Source organism: Dermacentor silvarum, chromosome 9 (genome assembly GCF_013339745.2).
Source record: "Dermacentor silvarum isolate Dsil-2018 chromosome 9, BIME_Dsil_1.4, whole genome shotgun sequence".
Lineage (NCBI taxonomy): Eukaryota > Metazoa > Arthropoda > Arachnida > Ixodida > Ixodidae > Dermacentor > Dermacentor silvarum.
Genome location: NC_051162.1, coordinates 55,621,960 through 55,643,519, shown reverse-complemented (window position 1 = coordinate 55,643,519; position 21,560 = coordinate 55,621,960). Strand labels below are relative to the sequence as shown.

Here is a 21,560-nt window from a genome sequence, read left to right as displayed (position 1 = left end):
GTGAAAATTACCGTAATGAAACAACGAAACAGCACGTCACAAGAGACACACGTAGTGTTGTCTTCATTAACACACACACAAACACGCGCGCGTGTGAGAGAGACAGAGATAAAGGAGATGCGCGTGATATAAGAACACCACGTGGTGTTTGTATAGTACTGTTCAATTAATAAAGTACTTTATCTAAATCAAGCCACCTAATTTCTATACAGGCTTATTAGAGCGACGTATTCGCACTGAACCACGGGAAATTAACAGAAGTTAGCTGCTCCATGCGCTCAATCAAAAACCAGTACGGCTGCGCAATAACCGCTTCTCTTCTGCAGCAAAACCATAATAGCAACAGCCCTCAACTTCATCGGTTTATGGGCCTCGAGGTTCCAAGAAGTGGTATACCTCGTATTCGAACCGAAACAAATATTCTACAGTTTCGAATAGAATACGAACAGAATAGCAAAGACTGTTCGATGCCTATTCGAAACTTCGAATATTCGCGCACGCCTATGAAGAATAGTGATCAGTGCGGGTATTCTGATTAGGCTCGCCCTTTAAAAGTAGACCGTAGAGTAAAGGCTGCTGAAATTTGTCCTACGCAGGTTTCAACCGAAGCGATTATGACACTTCACTATCGGTGACAGTTAGAAACAGATCGTGAAATCGACGGCCAGAGATAAAGATAGCGGCCTGATAAAGGCGCTCGCACATGCTTTCGCGACAGTGATGTAGATATTTAGATTATGTGCGTCTACTTGTGCTCGTGAGACCGATATGCGCTCCCTGGCATTTCAGGGTCGGTTTTCACGGTCAAATCAGCAGCGTCAGCTTTTTCGCAAGTGTAGCAACGGGTTTTGAACTCTACGCAGCAACGGGCTTTATGAAGTCTCAAGTTCACCTTGATCGTCTCACGAATATTTGGGTCGAATAAATAAGTAATTTAACGTTTAAAATCTTCTTTCTGGGGTTTTACGTGCCAAAACCAGTTCTGATTATGATTTCGAACGCACTTTATGAAGCACCCTTTATGCGTGCTCGTTTCGATGCAGTTGTTGGAAGTCAGCGCTCGTAGGCGTCACTCTAATCTCGCGTAATAAGAGGTAGCCCTAAGCATCCGCTTTCCTGCCCTGTGTGCCTGGCGGCCCAGTGAAGCTCAACAGTTCGCAGTCGCCGAGTATTTGCGAATTGTCAGCAACTCACGCATTCACAAGACCACAGAAGAAGTGCGGCACGCCAAAGTAAATAATCGACGCTGACGGAGTTACAAACGCCGGCGTGGGAACGAGGTCACCATCGCCAGGACCGCCCCCCCCCCCCCCCCCTGCCCTTCGCGAGCTCGGGTTCGAGCGAACGAAAAATGAGCCGCCAGCTCGTTTTTCTTCGCGCCTTCGCGAGAACCGCTTGACATGGCGGGACTCAAGTTTCTTGGGTCTCTTGGGAGCGCAGTACAACACTGCACTGCACGAGAGGGCCGCAACGAGGCGCCGTCTCCGGAGCCCGCCCCTAATATCGAGCCGCACGGTCATGACGCGATTATATTCAAACAAATGAAGAAGCAAACACAAACACCAAGCAACCGAATGCGGTCACGTGAGCTGGGTGTCGTCGCGGGCTTTGCGGGGGGCCCAACACGTGGGCATCGGCTTTTCTCTGCCACCTCTAAGTAGGCTCGCTGTATAAGCCATGAAGGATGTGGGGCTAGTCGAACTGCTGCGATTGCACCTTTTAAAGCGAATCTTTTTTTTTTTGACAGCCATTTGTCGGACGCAGGCAAATTTGGGTGTCCCGTTGAGCGAGTGCGTTTTGCCGTTAGTCGTTCTCGGCACGTCAGACGCGCGAGCGCGTTCCATCGGCTCATTTTACTGTGTGTGTAGTCCGCGTAGCAGCGCCTTACGAAGATAAACCATTAACACAACGCTGGGTTGTCACTATTCCGAGACCCCTCTTGTACGTGTCTGGGTGATTTCGAACGCTTAATCAAATGGAAGCGTGGGGTTCCACGTGCGAAAACCACGGTATGATAATGAGGCACGCCGTATACAGTGGGACACTCAGGATTACTTTCGACCACCTGTGGTGCTTTAACCGTGTACGTAACACGGGCGTTCTTGCAATTTTCACGCCCACCGAAACGCGGCCGCTGCGGCCGGGGCATGTCATCCACAGACGGTTTCGCAGCCTCCGTGTTAACAGTACTTGTAGCTCCCCTGTCAACGTTGCAATTGCCAGGGAAATATGGGTCGGGATGAACCCGTAAGACTATCCTATCTTTTTTTAATTCCAATTCCGCCACTAGCACTCCGTGATAGGCGAAAATGGCGTAGGTCAACCCCATATATGGACGGGGCCCGACCCATTTCGACCTATCACAGAGGCCTAATGGCGGAAAATGGAACGAAAACAGATTGGAATAGTTTTAAGTTATCCCGGCCCACGGGAATACAACCTACTACTAATACGGCTGCGCTCCTATTCTACTCGCAAGCCGGTTCTGTGTTACAAGCTCATGCGACCGTTTTACTGTAATACGCCATAGCTGAGTAGAAACGGCCCGGTTGTACAGAACCAAGGCGCAAGCAGCATTCAAAGCAATACACACGGACAGGAAGCAAAAGTCGTACAGCACCCAGAATTATCAGCGGAGCATATGACTTCAGCCAATACTCAGTTTCTCGTTTATTTGCTTTGTTATCGTTATTTCGTTAAAATAATTGTCGTGCCAAACGGTAGTTATAGCGTAAAAGAAAAAAAAAACAAAAAAAAAAAAACCGACATTCGACACACACGACGCTCATTTTGTGTTTTCGGTTTCATTTTATTCTACTGTATTGTTACTGATTAGGTCATGCATGCATAAGGTTTGTGACCAAGTCAGGAAAAGGTATTTGTGTTCGGCTCGACGATAGAATTAAAGATGATGTTTATTAGATGTGCCCTTCGCTGGGGGCAGGCAAAATGGGATTGCTCTAGCCGAGGATAAGCAATAATAAATAATTTAAAAAAAAAACTATCTCGTCACCGAGCCTATAGAAATCGATCAATTTGGTTGACAGTTTTTGAACGCGTTGTTAAACATTTCCGCAACATCATGCACCGCCTGAGATGACAATTGTACTTTTGATAGTATTTGATAGATTTGACCATGTTTGGTAGATTGGGGTGTCTGCAAAAATAAAGCTTCGACTGCAGGTATCGTCCAAACTAGCCTCCAGTGCTCCTAGTATTTCTTCAATGAAAAAACGCAACATTTGCCTTTTGGCCGACTCGGCAACATAATTTTTAAATGACAGCATCAGTGCAGACGCAGAAGTTTCTCTCGGGTTGTCAATTTTCCGGTCAGACGTATGGGCTGTTCTAACGATGTGGTCGAACAACGGTAGACGCCCGTGTGTGCGTATTATTTTCGTAATTGTGTTCGACTAATAATATCGACTGCAACATTGTGTTCCCCACCGTAGATTGCTTGTATCCATCAGCGTTTAGCCAGCGTATGAACGAATTTATTATTACGAGCAATCCTTCCGTTCGTGTGGGGTTTTCACTGACACAAGATCACGCAGTCGATTTCTGATCGAGCATGATTAGTTGTCTAGTCTCCTACATTTTGAAAACCACCTGTGCAGGTACCCTTGTTAATAACTGTAGAATATTGTGCAACACTCCACATCACTGTACAGCCCTGTACAGGAATTGAACAAGGCATGTGAAGGTTCCTGCACCAGCTGAACCACATTAGACCAACCTTGCTTGCCCAGAAATGCTGATCGAACGCAATAATGAAGTATGAGGACGCTTCTGCATGCTCCCTAACATGGAAACCATTGCTTAGAGAGCCTAAAGAATGCAGTTAAAAAAAAAACGAATCCGGTGTCTGCTGCCATAAATACATACAAATGCTCTATGTGCAATAGGAACTTGCCCGTTTTTACATTTGTGAAGCTATCCTGCTCCTCATAGGATGGACAGGATCACATGGCTTGTATTGAGGCCGACAAATCTTACATTCTTTTACTTGCGTTTTCTCACTTGCAAAAGTAGGGAACTTGGAACCGTGTGCATATTTTTATATTTCAGAGTTTTCTGCCTCTCAGTAAAAATTTGAACTTTTATGAGTGTTCCTTAAGCTGCTGCTTTGAAGTTTCACATAATTCTCAAAAGCTTTCCAAGCAGTCATTACTGCTATACATCCATTCAGAGCAGCAATGATCAGGCCCTAATTTCATAGATCGTAGTGCACGTTGCGAGTACTACGTCTTGAAACAAGATGTGAAAACATAAAAGCACCGAAAATGACCACGTTTCTCGGTTTAGCGAAAGAGCTTGGATACACCGCAGCATCCACCGACAAATTCTACATATGTTCATCCACGCCGTTCGACCATATTGCTGAATGTAGTGCCGTGTCTATTCAGCGTGTTCTATTTTTTTTATCATTATTATTATTGTTTTGCGCTACAACGTGCATTGACATGATAAACAAGCAAGCCTGCATCCCAACCCAGGTGGTCAGGTCAACAAAAACACTTAACTGCGACCCATTTCGCATTTTCTCCATACTCAAAACACATCGAAAAAAAAAAAAAAAAGCACTCCACGGCCTATTTGTCTCAACACGAGACGCCGGTCATGGGGGAGCTCTCAAAAGGTCAAGAGCGCAGTCCGCGATCCACTTGCAGGTCACTTCGAGAACCACCGCGAGGCCAGCCAGTACGCGTCAGTCTTTCCGTAAAACATGCCACTATTTTTCACGCGCCGATCAACATTACCGATGTCACGGCCTTCCATGGCCACGTCGTGCCAGACGGGGCTGATCTGGCAGTCGAACCACACGCGGCACAATTTGACGGGCGCTGCGACAGATGGTAGAGGCATCGGTAAACCTCGATCGAGCGTCTTAGAGCGCCGTAAGTCACCCCGTTACACTACAAGACGAAGCCAAGCAGCAAATCACGCGGTTAGGGCGAAGCCCATTTTTTCTTTTTTTTTCTTTGTCGGCCGCTGCTGCGCATAGTACGGGTAGCCAACCTTTCCGCTCCTGCGGTTTCGTAGAAAAATAAAGATTTAGAGAAAAGGACAAAAGAAAAGCGTAGACGCCTACCACCAAAGCAACAAGAAGATTCAACACGGGTCAACACAACAACAACAAAAAAATTACACGCGTGGTTGGCACCATGAAAACACACCATTCGTCCATTCCCCAGCAGCCGTCGTCACTGGGGCAAAAAGAAACGCCAAGAAACCGGAGGGGTTGAATAGCGCCGAAATTCGCAGCTCCATGTCGAAAACTACAGAAGCGGAAGGCAGGCAGACGTAGACGCCGGTGAATCGGGATTACAAAAAAAAAAAAAAAAAGAAAGAAACGGAAGCAAGACAAAGAGCAAAAGAAAGAAAACGGAAATCGCATCGGGCATCCAGAAGCGAGAAAAAGAAATGTAGGTCAGAAGCCCGCTTACGCACCGGGCGCCCAGTCGATGAGAAGAGGCCGTCTCCAAGCGACGGAAGAGGCTCCCATAAGCGCCCGCTCCTCCTACGGTTCTTTTCGCCGGCATCGCGAGCGGTTAATACAACCAGCGTGGCATCCTCTGAATCGATTTCGGCGTTTTAACTAGATGAGAAACGTTCCAGCCGCGGGGTTTCGCCTAATCCCGCCCGCTGAAGACACAGCGGGCCATTTCGAGCACGCGCAAGACGCCTAGGAGGACACACGAGAAATCGAAGAGGCCATTTTCGGCTCGCAAGCGCTAGCAGACGACGCCGTAAGATATGGCGTCTGCGAAGCAGGCGAAAGCGTCAGCAGGTGCGCGGAGTGAGCGATACGATTAAGAAACTATACATATCGGCTCATCAATCACTATTAGTCATTGTTGCGAGGAAAGAACCGGGCCCCATGAGGATATTTCTTTCTTCATCGGAACATCAAGGGGATCGAGTGTTCTGCAAATGCTTTTAGCAAAGCTATTCAAACGCTACGGCAGTAATGAAAATGAATACACACCCGACTGGTGCTACTATTGAATAAACCATGCTTTCGTTACTTGGGAAACGGTCTGTCGCGCTCTAAGGTAGTCACCAATATGGCACACAGCGAATTGGTAGTGGTTACGTTGATCCCGTAACTACCGTCTACAGGTGTAGTGATACCAGCGGTTAGTTTTTCTTGCGAAAACGGGCTGACACACGAATGAACGCACGCGCAGCATCAAATAAGTATTTTATTATTTAGGCCGGGAGGTTATAAAGCGATAATTGAATACACTTTTGTTGAGACGAAAAGCTGGAATAAGTGCACCTTTCAGAGGGCCAGAACTGCAGCTGACGCGCGTTAACAGCGCACATTATTCACTAGCAAGATTCCCGGCGCCGATAGAACGCACGGGGCAGCTTCAAGTTACACAGCCACTACAAATTTTATGAGGGAGCGCTACACAGCTGTCGCCCAGGACCGGAAACAGCCACACAGCCCAACATACACGCTCGTACTGTATTACGTCTCGTTTCCGGCTGGCTGTCTCTGCAAAATAATGTGGCGATACTCGTAGTAGTCACGACGCTCAGATAGCAATCCAGACGCCGAAAAAAAAAAAGGAAAATGTGCACGTCGCCTTAGAGTAAATCGAACTTCCAGTTCTGCAGCTGGCGTTTCTGGAAAGGACGTCGGGAGCGCGGCCTGATATCGTGGGAAAATAAACAATCCGACTTCCATTCACAAAGGGTAACGCCGTCGTGCGCTGTCACGAACTCGCCGCGCGCACCACAAGCTGCAACGTGCTCGCTCGTGCTTATTTTTTGTCCCCACGTGAGCCGAGAAACCGCCGACAAAAAAGAAAAAAAAAAAAAGAACGCACCTTCTCGGCTGTCAAAACGCCGCACGCCGTGCCACCAACTCCTCTGTTTCACCGACCGTTTCCCAGCCGAAATTAAAGTGATCGTAGTAGCATCGAGTCAGAAGCAACTGCACCAACCAAAGTGTCGGCCCTTACCTGGTCGCTAGAATCCAGTAAGGTGACGCCGTCCTCGGTGTTCACGCACTACCGCAAAGCGTGCATTGTTCGGCTCGCCCGCCGAATGCCGAAGAAAGGTGAGAGGCACCCCCAACAACGCTGTCTCGTCAGCGAGCGAGGCACTGATCACGGCACTGGCTCTGAGAAACACAAGGGGGGCCACACGACACCACGAGCGGCTGCAGAGAGACACACGAGACCGCCGGGACACACAGACTGGACGACAAGCAGCAGCACACACGGACGGACGGGAGACACGCCGTTTCCCTTCCTCGTACGCACGCGGTGCAACACACAACAGAGACCGGCGGCGAGACGCGCGAACGCCGGCACAGCTCCAACAACACAACGACGGCGCGAGAACGGCCGCACGAGAAAAATTTTTTCGAAGCTCTCCGCCCTCCCGCCTCGTTCTAGGCCACGCTCTGCGGAACAATGCGTCAGCGCGTGGCGTGGCTCGGTGCTGCCATCTGGTGGGAAGGAGCTACACGGCGCCGCGCGGCAACAGGGTTAGTTTACCGTCTACTTCGATAGGCGGCGCTGCTATAGAAGAGGGCAGAAACAATTTACGATAACTGAAAGGGAAACTCTACTTTTCGAAGAAGCGAGATCAGGATGGTTTATAGCGCCCTCGATCACCTTGCCCCGGGGTTGCCCCCAAACCAGAATGGTGCGCTGTGCACCGCGGTGGTGGCGCACTGCGGAGGGTCAACATCGAGGACAAAACTGCACCCAGTCTAGGGCGCTTGCATGCAGCGCCACTTAGCCCCTGGCGCGCAATACGCGCGCGCGCACATTTTATTATTGTTTGCACGTGTTGAGCATCCGCGGCAAGCGCTCGAACTCGAATCTTGTCAAACGTACTGCGTGCTTCGACATACCTGGTTGCAAGCAAACACCAATGTATTTTATCATTGATGGCAAGAGACATCATGTGGCGATGTCTGTGGATGAAATGAAGGATGTTATGGCGAGTAACCCCCGTATCCAGTAATGCATCTTAAGTTGAAGTCCGTGCTTGACTTGATTTACGTGACGCTTGTCGTGAACATGCCGGTGGAAACGCAATGAGCGTCCTGGGAACGTTCGCGCCAGGCGTCACTTAAATCAAGTCAAGCTTGGGCTTCAACTTAAGATGCATTTCTTTATACGGGGGTAAGTATTCATTTTTAGCAACGTACGCGCGGGCAGTCGAGCGTATTGTCAGCAACACAGCGCGATGCGCTTCCGCAGCCCGCTCCCAGCAAGTTCTAGTTGCACAAAGATGGTTAGCCAAATGATTATACTAGATCATTGTTTATGCTTTACAGATCCAACAAAGCTGCATGCGTTGGTGAAATCGATCAGCGGCAATGCGAACAGTAATCCGAAAGCCGATGGTCCGAGTGCAGTCGCAGGACCATTAGGAATTGCGAGCAGCAGCTTGTCTACTAGCTCTGGCAAGTATTGCATTTCTTGGAGTTTTTTGTAGCCGTTGATGAAGTATGTCGCCCACCGAGCAGACTATAGTGTAGGAGAAACGGGGCTCATTACGAACTTGCTGGGAGCGGACCGCGCTTCTGCTGTCCGCTCCCAGCAAGTTCTAGTAGCACAAAGATGGTTAGTCAAATTATCCTAAATAATTTTTTTACGCTTTACAGATGCGACAAAGCTGCATGCGTTGGTGGAGTCGATCACCGGCAGTGTGCACAGCAATCCGAAAGCTGATGGTCCGATTGCAGTCGCAGGACCATCAGGAATTGCGAGCAGCAGCTTGTCTACCAGTACTGGCAAGTATTGCATTTCTTGGAGTTTTTTGTAGACGTTGAAGTATATCGCCCACCGAGCAGGCTATAGTGCAGGTGAAAATGGGCTCGTTACGAAATACATATAATTGGCACCCTGAAACCATGCATATCCACAAAATAAAAGGTCCAATTTGAAAATTTTTCACTGAAATAACTGGTCACACACCAGTTGTGTTTTCGCCACCCAATGGGCTCAATCATTTGAGCCTAATCGGTGCTTCCAATGGGAAATAACTTCACCCAATAAGACTACTACATGGCGAACCGTCCTATTGGACCCAAAGAAATACGCAATTGCATTCATGAGCCCAGTTGACATATTGGGTTCAACTGGTGCGAACGGGGCTCACTGTTTTTTTTTTTTTTTTTTGACTGGGTATGTTTCAGTTGACAGTTGGCTTTCTTTCATATATGTGTCGCCTATTGTCACTTTTGTGGCTATTATTTCTTGGATGGTACTGAAATAGGAATTGTACATTAATTGACATGCATGAATTTGCTTTCTCATTACCAGATGCTGATGAAAGATATGATCAAGGCACAAAGAGTCCTCAAACAAGTGAATGGAGTGAAGGGGAAACAAGGGTCCTTTCGGACAAATTTTATGATTACTTGAGCCAAGTGGGCCCGATGAAAAGATTTAAGAACAAGAAGGACCGTGTGGGCTGCAATTGCTCTAGATATAGAAGATGAAACAGGGCACTGCAAAACTGCAGAGCAGTGCCAGAACAGATTTAAGACCATAAAAAAGAGGCGCTCTGAAGCAAAAAAAAAAAAAAACAATGCAACCTCAGGTGCCGAGCCCACAGAAATTCCCTTTGACGACGAATTGGCCAAGATTAAATCCATAGACGACAGTTTTGAACCTGAGCTTTCGCGAGGACCAGGAAGGGTTGAATATAGATCAGACAAGCAAAATGACACAGTTCCACCCAAAAGATCAAAATTAAGCATCCCGGAAATGATGTGGAAAATTCATGAAGATAGAGAACAGCAGCGAGAGCGACGACACAAAGAGAAGCTGGAGCTGTTGAAACACCTGCTGGGGGCACCAAATCAGCCTACAGTAGCAGCGTCTTCCTGGAGTCCATAGTGTGGGACATCTGTACTTGGTCCTTAGATAAAAAAAAACATAAAACTGCTCTGAGGATGAGATACAGAGGATAAGAGGACAAGATGAGAGTGCATTCAGTCTACCTCTTATCTACGAAGCACGTCTTTATTCATTTTCCTTACCACCACTTAGGCCAAAGTGGCAATGCTGTACAATATGTTGTTGTCATCGTCATAATTAAAGCATACTGTACCAATTGATCTTTTGTATCCTCCATTTCATTTCGGTTCATAATATTTAATAAATATATTGAAAGATACACCTTGTGAGTATTCATGATGTATTTTATTACAACTCACTGCATCTGGCTCAAGACAGACGACAGAGAACCTAGGCAAGGTAAAAAATATTTATTTGTGGATCACTTGTACAAAACAAGCTGTTAGAACAAGGCATGGTAAGGGTATCTTACGAATTGTGGCTTACCAGAAAGAGAACATGAAAGTGCAGCACATAAGCATGATACTCTTGGTACTGATGCATGGAAATGCAGTGTACAGTTGTCCCTCTCTCAGCCATGCTTGGTCAACAGCAGCAGGTGCACCGAACATTAAAATGCAGCGTACACTCTCTCTTACCTCCTACACTTCTGTGTTATTCTACATGGTAATTCTAAGCAGACATTTTGTCGTAGCCTACTACTTACAAAAACCTGCCGGCACAATATCTTTGAAAGTGATGAAAGTCCTTAAATACTCTAAATACCTGTTTTGACAGCTTCTTTCATTCATTTGTTATCTAAGCAGGACTACTGTCACCACAATGAAAAGTCACCATAATGTAATGAAATATTACATTCAATTGCCTGCATTATTCTCGTGCTGCATGCTAATATCAATAATGTAAAATTGTCACTAGAAATTAATGTGAACCTGCAGTGAACCCTTATTTTTCTTATGGCCAGGAAAGAGGTATGGAAGCCATTATGAAGCTAAACAGTAAAAATAAATGAACAGCCAGATTCAGTACTAAATAGTCGTGGCTCACTGAATGGTCTGAAGGTACCGTACAATTTGCTTCCGTTTTTTTTTTCTCCTAGCTGCTTCAGCACTTTTTCTGTTTTTGAGTCTACAAAGGTTAGCATTTCAATCGGGTTTGGCCTGCTGGCATTTGTGGTACCCACATCCTCATAGTCAAGGCCATTGTCCCCTCCTTCAATGCACATGTTGTGGAGTACGCAGCATGCAAGAATGAACAATTTGGCCTTCTTTACCGTCCAGAATTACAAGTACAAAAGTTGCCTGAAACGTCCTTTCAGCAGGCCAAAAAAATTTTCAATGCGTACATGTGTTTGGCTCAAGCGCAAGTTATATTGTACACATTCAGGGGTCAGCGAACCATAGTCCCTGAATGGTGTCAGGAGATATTCTCGGAGTGGATAGGCGGCATCACCAAGCAGATGATACTTGCCTTCACAAACTCCTGGCAGTTTATCTAAAGCGAAACTGCGCTTGAATGTCTCAGCGTCGTGCATCTTGCCTGTGGGGCCAAGGAACACATCCACAAACTTGCGATCAGCAGTGCAAATTGCCTGAACGCCGTATGACTTCTTGTCGTGCCTGTTTGTATATGTTGAGGCAATCTTCCCGGCTGGGCACCTCGTTTCTATGTATGTTCCGTCAATACATCCCAAGACACTTAGAAAACCTGAAATCTGAAGCCAGTGAAACATTAATGGGTTTTGAATTTACCTTCCAAGTTACTTTCTCTAGCATGCTGAAATACCAATATTAACTATTTTTAAACACAGATTATGCAGGAAAAAGCAGCTAAAATGTGTGTGAAGAACCGCAATATAGCCAGTCATACAAGGAGATAAAATTAAGGCTGGGTAAATGCCTTACCTGTTATTACACTATGCACAGGTAGTGTTCACGAGAGAAGAAAAGCAGTGGGTGACTAAAAATCAGACACGACGAGACTGTTGGCATAAAACTTGTTAGCCTAAGGATGGATTATAATTCAAAGCATGCAGGGCAAAGGAGGGATTAAACCTTGCACTTAAAATGCAATTCCTTCATGTTATTCCCTTTTTCATATATTTTGCAATTCGACTTCATATGCAGTCTCCAACAGACACGTAGAGCATTTATCAAAAGTTAACAGCCCAAGGCATGGTTTGTTTGTAAGCCATCTTCGTAATTGTAGCGCATTTGTGAAAGTCATCTTTAAAGAGGAGAGAACTAGGGCCTCTCTTGCCGAGATTTCGAATATTGCGGGATGCATAACAAGCAGCAAACAGCGGTCCAAAAACAAACTCCTCTGGATTCTTATACTTTAAAAAAGGGTTTAAGTAAACAACTGCCCCATAAAAGCATTTATGACAACACCGTCGCCTTACTTCTTCGAACTTTGCGCTGGCTGCTATTTTTTTTTTTTTTTTCAGGTGTCTCTGGGAAGCGCATCACATCCGCGCTGATGCTGTCCAAGTAGCCTGCCACACGTTCGATGATTCCATTCACAGTGCTCAAACGTGACGGCGACGGCTCTCTCGGTAGTTTTGTTTCCTGCAAACCTGACGAAGTAAACCAGTTCTCACGCATGCAGGTACCCGACTAGAATTATTTAGAAACAAACGGGGATAAACAACTCACCAAAGAAACGAAAGAACGTGCTCTTCGGCCGATTTCTGCGGATGTGGGCCTCCGTGATGCTTTGGATAAAAACTGGAGTTTTCGTAATCCGCAATCAGCCGGTAGCAGACGCTCCTGCTTACCCGGAAATGCTTCCGGAACTGCAAGTAAACGACACATCTCACATGGCAGTGGCCTTACACAATGCTTTGGCAGCAGCAAACAATTACAAATAGACAGGCTCCTTACTCCGGTGTCGTCGAGGCGCCTGACGACCCGTTCAACGAACCTGTCCACTTTCGGCTGCTCTTCACCGCATTGTTTTTGGACGAGGTCGATCAGCATGTCATCTTCGCTGTCAGACGAACTTGAAAAAAGCTCATCGAATGCGGCAACCAGCAGCGCTTCCTTTCTCATTGCCTACATCTCGACTAGCTAACTCCGTCTCAGCTATCGGTCCAGAGCGTTCGCGGTTCTGCAGTCGGCAGTGCGCGCGCGCGTCCCGCAGTGCTTGCTGGGATTGCACCCCGGCGCACCGCCGATTTTCTCGGTGCGAGATGGGACAACGGAAAACCGCCCCAACAGGGTGCGCTTCCGGTGATCGAGGATGGTCGGTGCGCACCGGTGCGGTTGATCGAGGATGAAAGTGCGCACCAAGGCGCCCCGGTGCGCACCGGTGCGGGTGATCGATGACGCTATTAGAAAGCGCACTTAAATGCGAGGTACAATAAAGAAGAAGAAGCATCTGCTCCCGCAGCTAGGGAAACGATGGAGCACGTTCTATTAGAATGTGAAGATATATCTGCCCAGCTGTCGATTTAGGCACCTCTAGCCTCCTTGAAGCCTTTGAGTTCATCGAGAGCAGGGGGAAAGGGAACATGTCTACAATAGATTAGTTAGAGGCGATTGGAAGATTGGTAGAAGGAAAGCAGCGAAACGACAAACAACGTTAAAAAAAAATGTCGCAGTTTTGCCCTAAAGGCGAAGCATCAATTGCGATAGCAAATTAGTAGAGAGCTGTACAGAGTAAGGATAGTGGTTTTATCAGCTGTATAAACTTGAACATGCAGAAGCACCAGCAACGCGCAGAACTGTTGTCGACGCCGGCGGTGTTTTGCCCGCGTTCGCACCGAACGCGCGCGGCGTAGGTGACTGTTGCCGGTGCCTCTGGGGGCGGCTCGGAGGTTTTCGATGATATCAGAATGGGACGCTCGTCGAGCTGCGTCGGAAATCTTACCCACATTCTCGCCTCGCAACGTTTTATTGCGATAGCAATTATATGGACACTCAAAAGCAGATTTCTGCCGTCGGCGTCGCCGTCGCCGTGAGGTTCCGTATGACGTCATTTGGAGAAGAAATCGTCGCCGCGCGCCGAACGCTGTTTGTGCGAGTGAAAGGGCGCGAGGGGCGCGTCTTTCACGGGGAGTGAACGCACGGCGGAGAACAAACGCGCGTTCTGCGCCGTGCTCGCTTAAGGGCTGCAGAAGTAGGCGTCTCTGTTCTCCTTCACAATCACCATGCATGTAGAGCAAACGCGCCTTCTTCCGACGAGCGAGAGGCCGTGGGGGAGGGGGAGGGAAGGGAGGCGACGTTTAGCTGCGGCACGCAGTGCCTATTTATATCAGAGGCTCCGGCAACAGTCACCAACGCCGCACGCATTTTGAGCGAACGCGGGAAAAACGCGGATGGCGTCGACAACAGTTCTGCGTGTTGCCGATGCTGCTGCATGTGCAAGTTTATACAGCTGATAAAGCTAATATCATTACTCCGTATAGCTCTCTACAAGTTTGCTATCGCAATTGATGCTTCACCTTTCAGGTGAAACTGCAACAACTTTTTTATATAAATACGCATTTGGTGCCGCAGCTAAACGTCGCCTCCCCTCACTCCCTCCCGTCCCCCCACGGCCTTTCGCGCGATAGAAGAAGTCACGTTTGCTCTCTATATATGGTGATTGTAAAGGAGGAAAGAGACGCTTAATTCTGCAGCCCTTCAGATATATGGTGATTGTAAAGGAGAAAGAGGCGCTTAATTCTGGAGCTCTTCAGGGAGCACGGCGCAGAACGCGCGTTTGCTCTCCGACGTGCGTTCGCTCCCCGTGAAAGCGCGCGTCCCTCGCGCTCTTTCACTCGCACATGCAGCGTCCGGAGTGCGGCGACGATTTCATCGCCGTTGACGTCATACGGACCCTCACGGCGACGGCACCGGTGACGACGACGCCGACGGCATAAATCCGCTTTGGGGTGTCCATATAATTGCTATCGCAATAAAAAGTGTCCAATAGGAGTTCAGAAAGCTTGGTGATATTTTTATTGCGATAGCAATTATATGGACACTCCAAAGCAGATTCCTGCCGTCGGCGTCGCCGTCACCGTCGCCGTGAGGTTCCATATGACGTCAATGGAGATGAAATCGTCGCCGCGCGCCGCCGAACGCTGTATGTGCGAGTGAAAGGGCGCGAGGGACGCGCGCTTTCACGGGGAGTGAACCCACGGCGGAGAACAAACGCGCGTTCTGCGCCGTGCGTTAAGGGCTGCAGAAGTAGGCGTCTCTTTCCTCCTTTACAATCACCATATATGTAGAGCAAACGCGCCTTCTTCGGACGCACGAAAGGCCGTAGGGGGGAGGGGGAGGGAAGAGAAGCGACGTTTAGCTGCAGCACCAAGTGCCTATTTATATCACAGGCTCCGGCAACAGTCACCAACGCCGCACGCATTTTGTGCGAACGCGGGCAAAACGCCGACGGCGTCGACAACAGTTGTGCGTGTTGCCGGTGCTGCTGCATGTCCAAGTTTATGCAGCTGATAAAGCTACTATCATTACTCCGTATAGCTCTCTACAAATTTGCTATCGCAATTGATGCTTCGCCTTTCAGGTGAAACTGCGACAACTTTTTTTCTTTCTGATGACAGGTTGGACAAGGTAAATGAAATACACCTGGTAGCGAAGCTTCCATAGAAGCCCATACTTTCAAAACATGGCGGTTCATCGGCGGTTCATGGTGCTACAGTGCCTAGAATATACTGTAATGGGGCTTAGCGCCATCTGTGTGAGGAGGGAACACTTCCGGTGGAAGAAAAAATAATGTGACACCATATCCGTTAAAAACAGAGGTGACGTCTTTTTGTTCTCAAAGGCGCGAAATTTATTTTCGGGGGCCTGCCATTAGAGCTGCATATTAAAATGCCCCGCCATTCGACGTGATGGGCGTTCCGAGATTTCAGTGCGGAAACCGATGCAGGAAAAGTTCAGCCATACGGGTGTCGAAACCGCACCCTTGCGCAGAACACCCTTTCCTGGGAGCCCGACGAACGCTTTGGGCGTAGAGTGCTCGTCCTTTCGTCGGACGCCAAGCCCATCGGCCGGCGTTGTCCCACGATAACAACTAGTGAACAATTATCTGGTGGTTGCAACTCACAGCTTTTGACTGTACAGGTTAAGAAACAATGAAACTACAGGCGTCACCAAATTCAGACCAACGTCGACAAGAAAAGCAACACAACATGTGAGGGGGGCGTATTGTAACAGGTTAACTTTCTTTCTGCCCACTTCAACAGCTGCATTGCACTACAAGGGATAACGGCGTCAACGCCCGCCGCTATCGGTGAGCGCTGGAAAGAGGTATTTATTGATAATGATCAAGTAAAATAGAGTTGTTCTTTTCTTGCCATGCGTATATAAAATTTATGAAGAATTTTATTTTCGTTGAATCAATCTATGTATCGCTTTAATTAAAAAAACACTTTTTTCTTTCGCAATGTTTGTTCCCTCCAAACATAGTCGCGCTTCAATCGCTGCTCCCATAACCACCCTTGCTGATGTCGATGGCAACTAGTTCTGAACCGCTTTTCGCCCGAAGCTTCGCGACCATTTGGATCGACCTTGGGTAGGGCATTAGGCAATAGAACAACGAGCTTGGCGCCCCCCCCCCCCCCCCCCCACCGCCCCATTCCAAAGGGGACGCTCCTAGCATCCATCCATCCAGCAAGGTAGTTGCGTACAGCGTTGGTTGCGTGGCTGTACCCTTTCATCCATCAAATGTAGTTGGTGGAAAATAAGGAGACAATTGAGCATACTTTGACACAGGCCCATAAAGTAGAGCTAGCAAAAATTTTCCAAGAAGCTTCATCTTCGGGGCTACCTAACATTTTTCAATTAAAATGGGGGGAAAACGCAGAAATGCTCTCATTAGACAATCGCTACACTGCATTTATTCATTTATTACAATACCCTCAGGGCCCAAGTGGCATTGCAGAGGGGGTGGGTACATTCTGATTAGACAAGCGCAATAATGTAAACAAAGCTATGTATGAAAAAAAAACAAGAAAAAGAACAATGATTAACAGAGCAGGTTAACCGGTCAATACCAAAGACCTTGAATGACAAAAGCGCTAGCAACATTATTGTACATGTAAAATACAAAGCTTATTGAATGAACAAATAGCTGCGCAGGTTATTCTGTGAAGTGGTCAACAACTGCGGCCTTGAATGACTATACATCTTCAATGCTGGCAATAGCACTGGGAAGGGGGTTCCATTCTGAGCTAGTCTTTGGTATAAATGAGTCGTGAAACAGGTTAGTATGGCGAAAACGAATGGCGACCTTATGCTGGTGACCAATACGCGCTGACAAATACGATGGTTGTGATAAAGGTTCGCGTTTCAGGGACTGGTTCAAGAAAAAAATATGAAAGAGACAAAGACGTGAATTTTTCCTTATAAGCAAGTTCGGCAGGCCACGATTAGATTTCATCAGCGAAACACTGGCAGTACGGAAGTAGTTTGATACGATAAAGCGAGCTGCGCGATTCTGAACAGATTCTATGTGCATCTGCAAGGTCACGTAAGCCTGGATCCCATATAGCAGATGCATACTCCAGTTTAGGTCGAATTAGCGTTTGATATAGTAATTTTAAATGGCTTGGTGCTTCAGCAAATTTGTGGCGTAGGTATCTTAGTGCACGGTTAGCATTGTTAATGATGTAATTAACGTGAGTACGCTGTGAGAGGTCATCCATTATGTGCACACCAAGATACTTATAGGAGATTACGTGCTCTAATAATGTGCCTTCGATTTCATTAGCTAGGAAGGAATTGAGATGGGTAAGAACGGCGGGAGAATGTCATGCTCTTGCATTTATTAGTACTGAGAGTCATAAACCATTCCCTACACCAGTTGGAAATATTATCTAAGTCAGACTGGAGGGCAGAGTGGTCAGATTCGTTAGTTATTTCACGGTAAACAACACAGTCGTCAGCAAATAACCTTATATTAGAAGCAACTGTTCCAGAGAGCTCGTTTAAATATATTGGAAAAGCAGCGGGCCCAAAACGGACCCTTGTGGAACGCCAGATGTTACTTCGCAAGAAATCGAGTTACAGTCGTTAGTGGTTACGTACTACCCCCCCCCCCCTTTTTTTTCCCCCTCGACCGCGCACGGTCTTCATGCGGAATCAGTTTATTATTTGGTAAAAAATGATTGCGCATGATCTTGTCAAGTCCTATCGAATCTGTGCCACGTGAAATTTCAAAAAGCAGACGCAAATAAGGAAATATTTATTTTGCTCTATATAAAAGCTCGTTCCGCGCTTTCTGTGCGTTCATCCAACGTGGTGACCCCAGGTAAGCAGTAGTTCCCGTATGAAGCTCCACCGGACGGCATCAGCTCAAAAAAGTAAATTACAAGCATGTTACATTTACAAGCACGTAACAGCATGTCACAAGCATGTGTCATTTTAGTATTTAGACATAGGAATACTGCGTGTAGAGGTGAAACGTGCGAAAGATGTGAATGGGCGGCATTACAAACAAAAGCAATTCGCTTTTACATGTATGCATATATAGATCTTCTTTCTGGGGTTTTACTTGCCAAAACCAGTTCTGCAGGCAGGCGGGGAACTTATGCGTTGTGTTTTGACTATTGTTTAACTCCCTTCCACTTTCCTCTTTTTTATAAATGTTCCAATCAATCAATCAATCAATCGGAAGTCCGAGATAAATCGTGTTACATGGCACCTACACTTCATTCAGTCGCTCAAGACTCCAATAAACAAACATGGTGTTCTGCTTAGATAAGTGCAACGTAGCAAGCTGCGCATGTTCAAAAGATGTTATTTATTTATTATTTATTTATTTATTTATTTATTTATTTATTTATTTATTTATTTATTTATTTATTTATTTATTTATGATACCCTCAGGGTCAACAGGCATTACAAAGGGGAGTGGTACAAAATACAGAAAAACAACAAAAGTTTAACTACAAGAAGCAGCAATGTTTCTAGTTATGCGATAATAGTTATGAAGAGGCAGAATACATGTTAGAAAAAATACTATAAATACAAAGAAGCAGTCCAGTATTTCTAATTATACCATAATTGCTATAAAAAGGCAAAGTACAGCAAGATGTTACAATGCATTGGTTAATAAAGTCACAAATTTCTCATGATGTGAGATTGTTACTACAAATTTGGGAAGGCAATTCCAATCATTTGATGTGCGTGGTATGTACGACTGTAGGAATGATTCTGTTTTACACAACGGAATGCCAACTTTATGAGCATGATCCAGACGGCGCGACACGTATTGGGGAGGAAGTATTAGTAAATCGCGCAGGTAAGGATGATAATACAGTTTGTGAAAAAGGCTTAAGCGAAGCATCGCACGCCGAGGAGCAAGCGTGGGTAGTTTAAGGTTAGCTTTCATTACCGTGATGCTCGCAATTCGATTGTAATTAGAGAGTATAAAATGGACCAAATTATTCTGCACCATCTCTAGCGAATGTACCAAATTATTATAATGCGGATACCAAACCGAAGCGGCATATTCCAACTTAGGGCGAATGAGTGTTTTATATAGCATTAGTTGGAGAGACGAAGGCGATTTTGCAAAGTTACGACGAAGATATCCGAGCATGCGATTAGCGTTGCAGACAACATGAGAGATCTGAGTATCCCATGTTAGATTGCTACTGATGTGAACTCCGAGGTACTTATATGAAGATACGCTGTCGAGTAGTGCATTATTTAAGTGATAAATGGGTAAAATAGTAATCTTCCTAGACACTCGGATGAATTTGCATTTTTTAGTGTTTAGTTCCATAAGCCAGGTATTACACCCCTCAAAGACGGCGTTAATGTCAGCTTGAAGAGCGGCGTCGTTTGGACCTGTTATTTCTCGGAAGATTACGCATTCATCAGCAAACAAATGAACGGATGAGGAAATGCAAGATGCTATATCGTTAATATAAATGAGGAAAAAAAGAGGACCGAGATTAGCCCTGCGGTACACCAGAATGGACTGTGCATTCTTCAGAATTTGCGCCGTTAGCTGAAACAAACTGAGAAAGGTTATCAAGAAAACTTTCAATCCAGATTAAAATGGAGGGATCAAGGTTAACTAGTCGTAATTTATAAATGAGCAGTTTTTGACACACTTTGCCAAAGGCTTTAGAAAAGTCAAGAAAAATGCAGTCAGCCAAGGACCTATTGTCAAGAATGGTGTTTAGTTTGTGTACAAAAAGTGTTAATTGAGTTTCACACGAGTGTGATTGGCGAAATCCATGCTGCGATGGTGCGAAAAATGAATGTGATTGCAAGAACGTAGCTAGGTGAGAAGCCAAGATATGCTCTAGTATCTTGCAAGGTATACTTGTGAGTGAAATTGGTCCAATTTAGAGGGGAATGCTTACTGCCTGATTTATGGATTGGAATTACCTTCCCGACCTTCCACTCGGATTGAAGAATACCATCGTGCAATGATTGACGGAAAATTTTAGTTAAGATGATTGATGTGTAGCAAACTGCTTTGTAGGAACTTCACATTAATCTGATCCCAACCCGGCGTAGAGGATGGTTTTAGGGACCTAATGATGCTTGCGACACCATCATCGCTGATAATGAGAGGGAACATTATATCATGGTCATATGGTCGCAGGTGTGGCGGAGTGGAATTGCTGGGTAACGAAAAATGTTTTGCGAAAACTTCATTTAGTACTCCGGACACTGGTTGGCCGCTGTAGCGTCACCATTAAGGTCACTGAGCGCTATTGTATTATCATCTTTAAAATTAACCATGCGCCAAAATTGTTTAGGGTTAGTTTAATGTGCTGCTTAGGAAGTTATCTTTGGCGTCTTTTAGGGCCTGCGCGCACTCATCGGTGCTCTGTTTGCAGGCTGACCAACAGCAATGGTACGGCTTAGCTTAGCTGATTTAAAGAGGGGCTTTTTTTGGTAGACAAGCGTTTTAGGAGACGATTATACCACGTTTTTTTAGATTAGAGGTGATCGTGCAAACAGGGATGTGTCTATCTGTTTGTTAATTCAGTCACTTTATTAACAAAGGTACGCCAGTTTGACTGAACATTACGGCGTTCAAAGTCACGCAAGTATTCATCAAGGAATACTGCGAGCTCATTATTAATTGAGAGAAAGTCAGCCTTGTCATAATTTCTTAATGTCTGGATCTTTTTAATCGGTTTAGGTCGCTCGAGGCAAACTTTAATTGGCAGTAGGGAATTATCACGGATACCTGGCAAGTATATGTTATGTCGGAAATAAGATCGGGTCGGGTGGTAAAAACAAGGTCAAGTGTATTGGAAACGGACGTGGTTATTCTTGTTGGTTCCTTAACGATCTGGGTCAGCGAAAAGGTATTGCACAATTCCAAGTAATCTTGCGTCATAGAGAAGTTAGGATACACTGTGGGGGGATCATTTTTCCACATAATAGTCGGAGCATTAAAATCACCAAGCAAGAAAATTGGCACTGTGGTGTGACGAGAGCAAACACTATGAATGGCATCGTGCAAATCGCTCACAAATGTTGCAGTGAAATTGGGGGGGGGGGCGATAGATGACACCCAAATGTATTTTTTGATATGCTAGTTTTATGACTGCCCATACAATCTCCAAACTGGATGTCATTTCAATGCAAACCGAAGGTAACCTTTTATTTATCGCCAGCAGTACACCGCCACCTTGGCGTGTATCGCGGTCACAGCGGTAAACAGAAAAATCGCACGAGTTCGTGAATAATTCATGATCCCCGATTTGTGGATGAAGCCATATATGTTTCGGTTAACGCGATAATG

General features: G+C 46.1%; 1 pseudogene; it reads right to left on the bottom strand.

Moving 5' to 3' along the window:
- Nucleotides 1-10,140: 10,140 nt before the first annotated feature.
- On the bottom strand, nt 10,141-13,349 carry LOC119465255 (putative nuclease HARBI1; annotated as a pseudogene).
- Between the last annotated feature and the right edge of the window lie 8,211 nt (nt 13,350-21,560).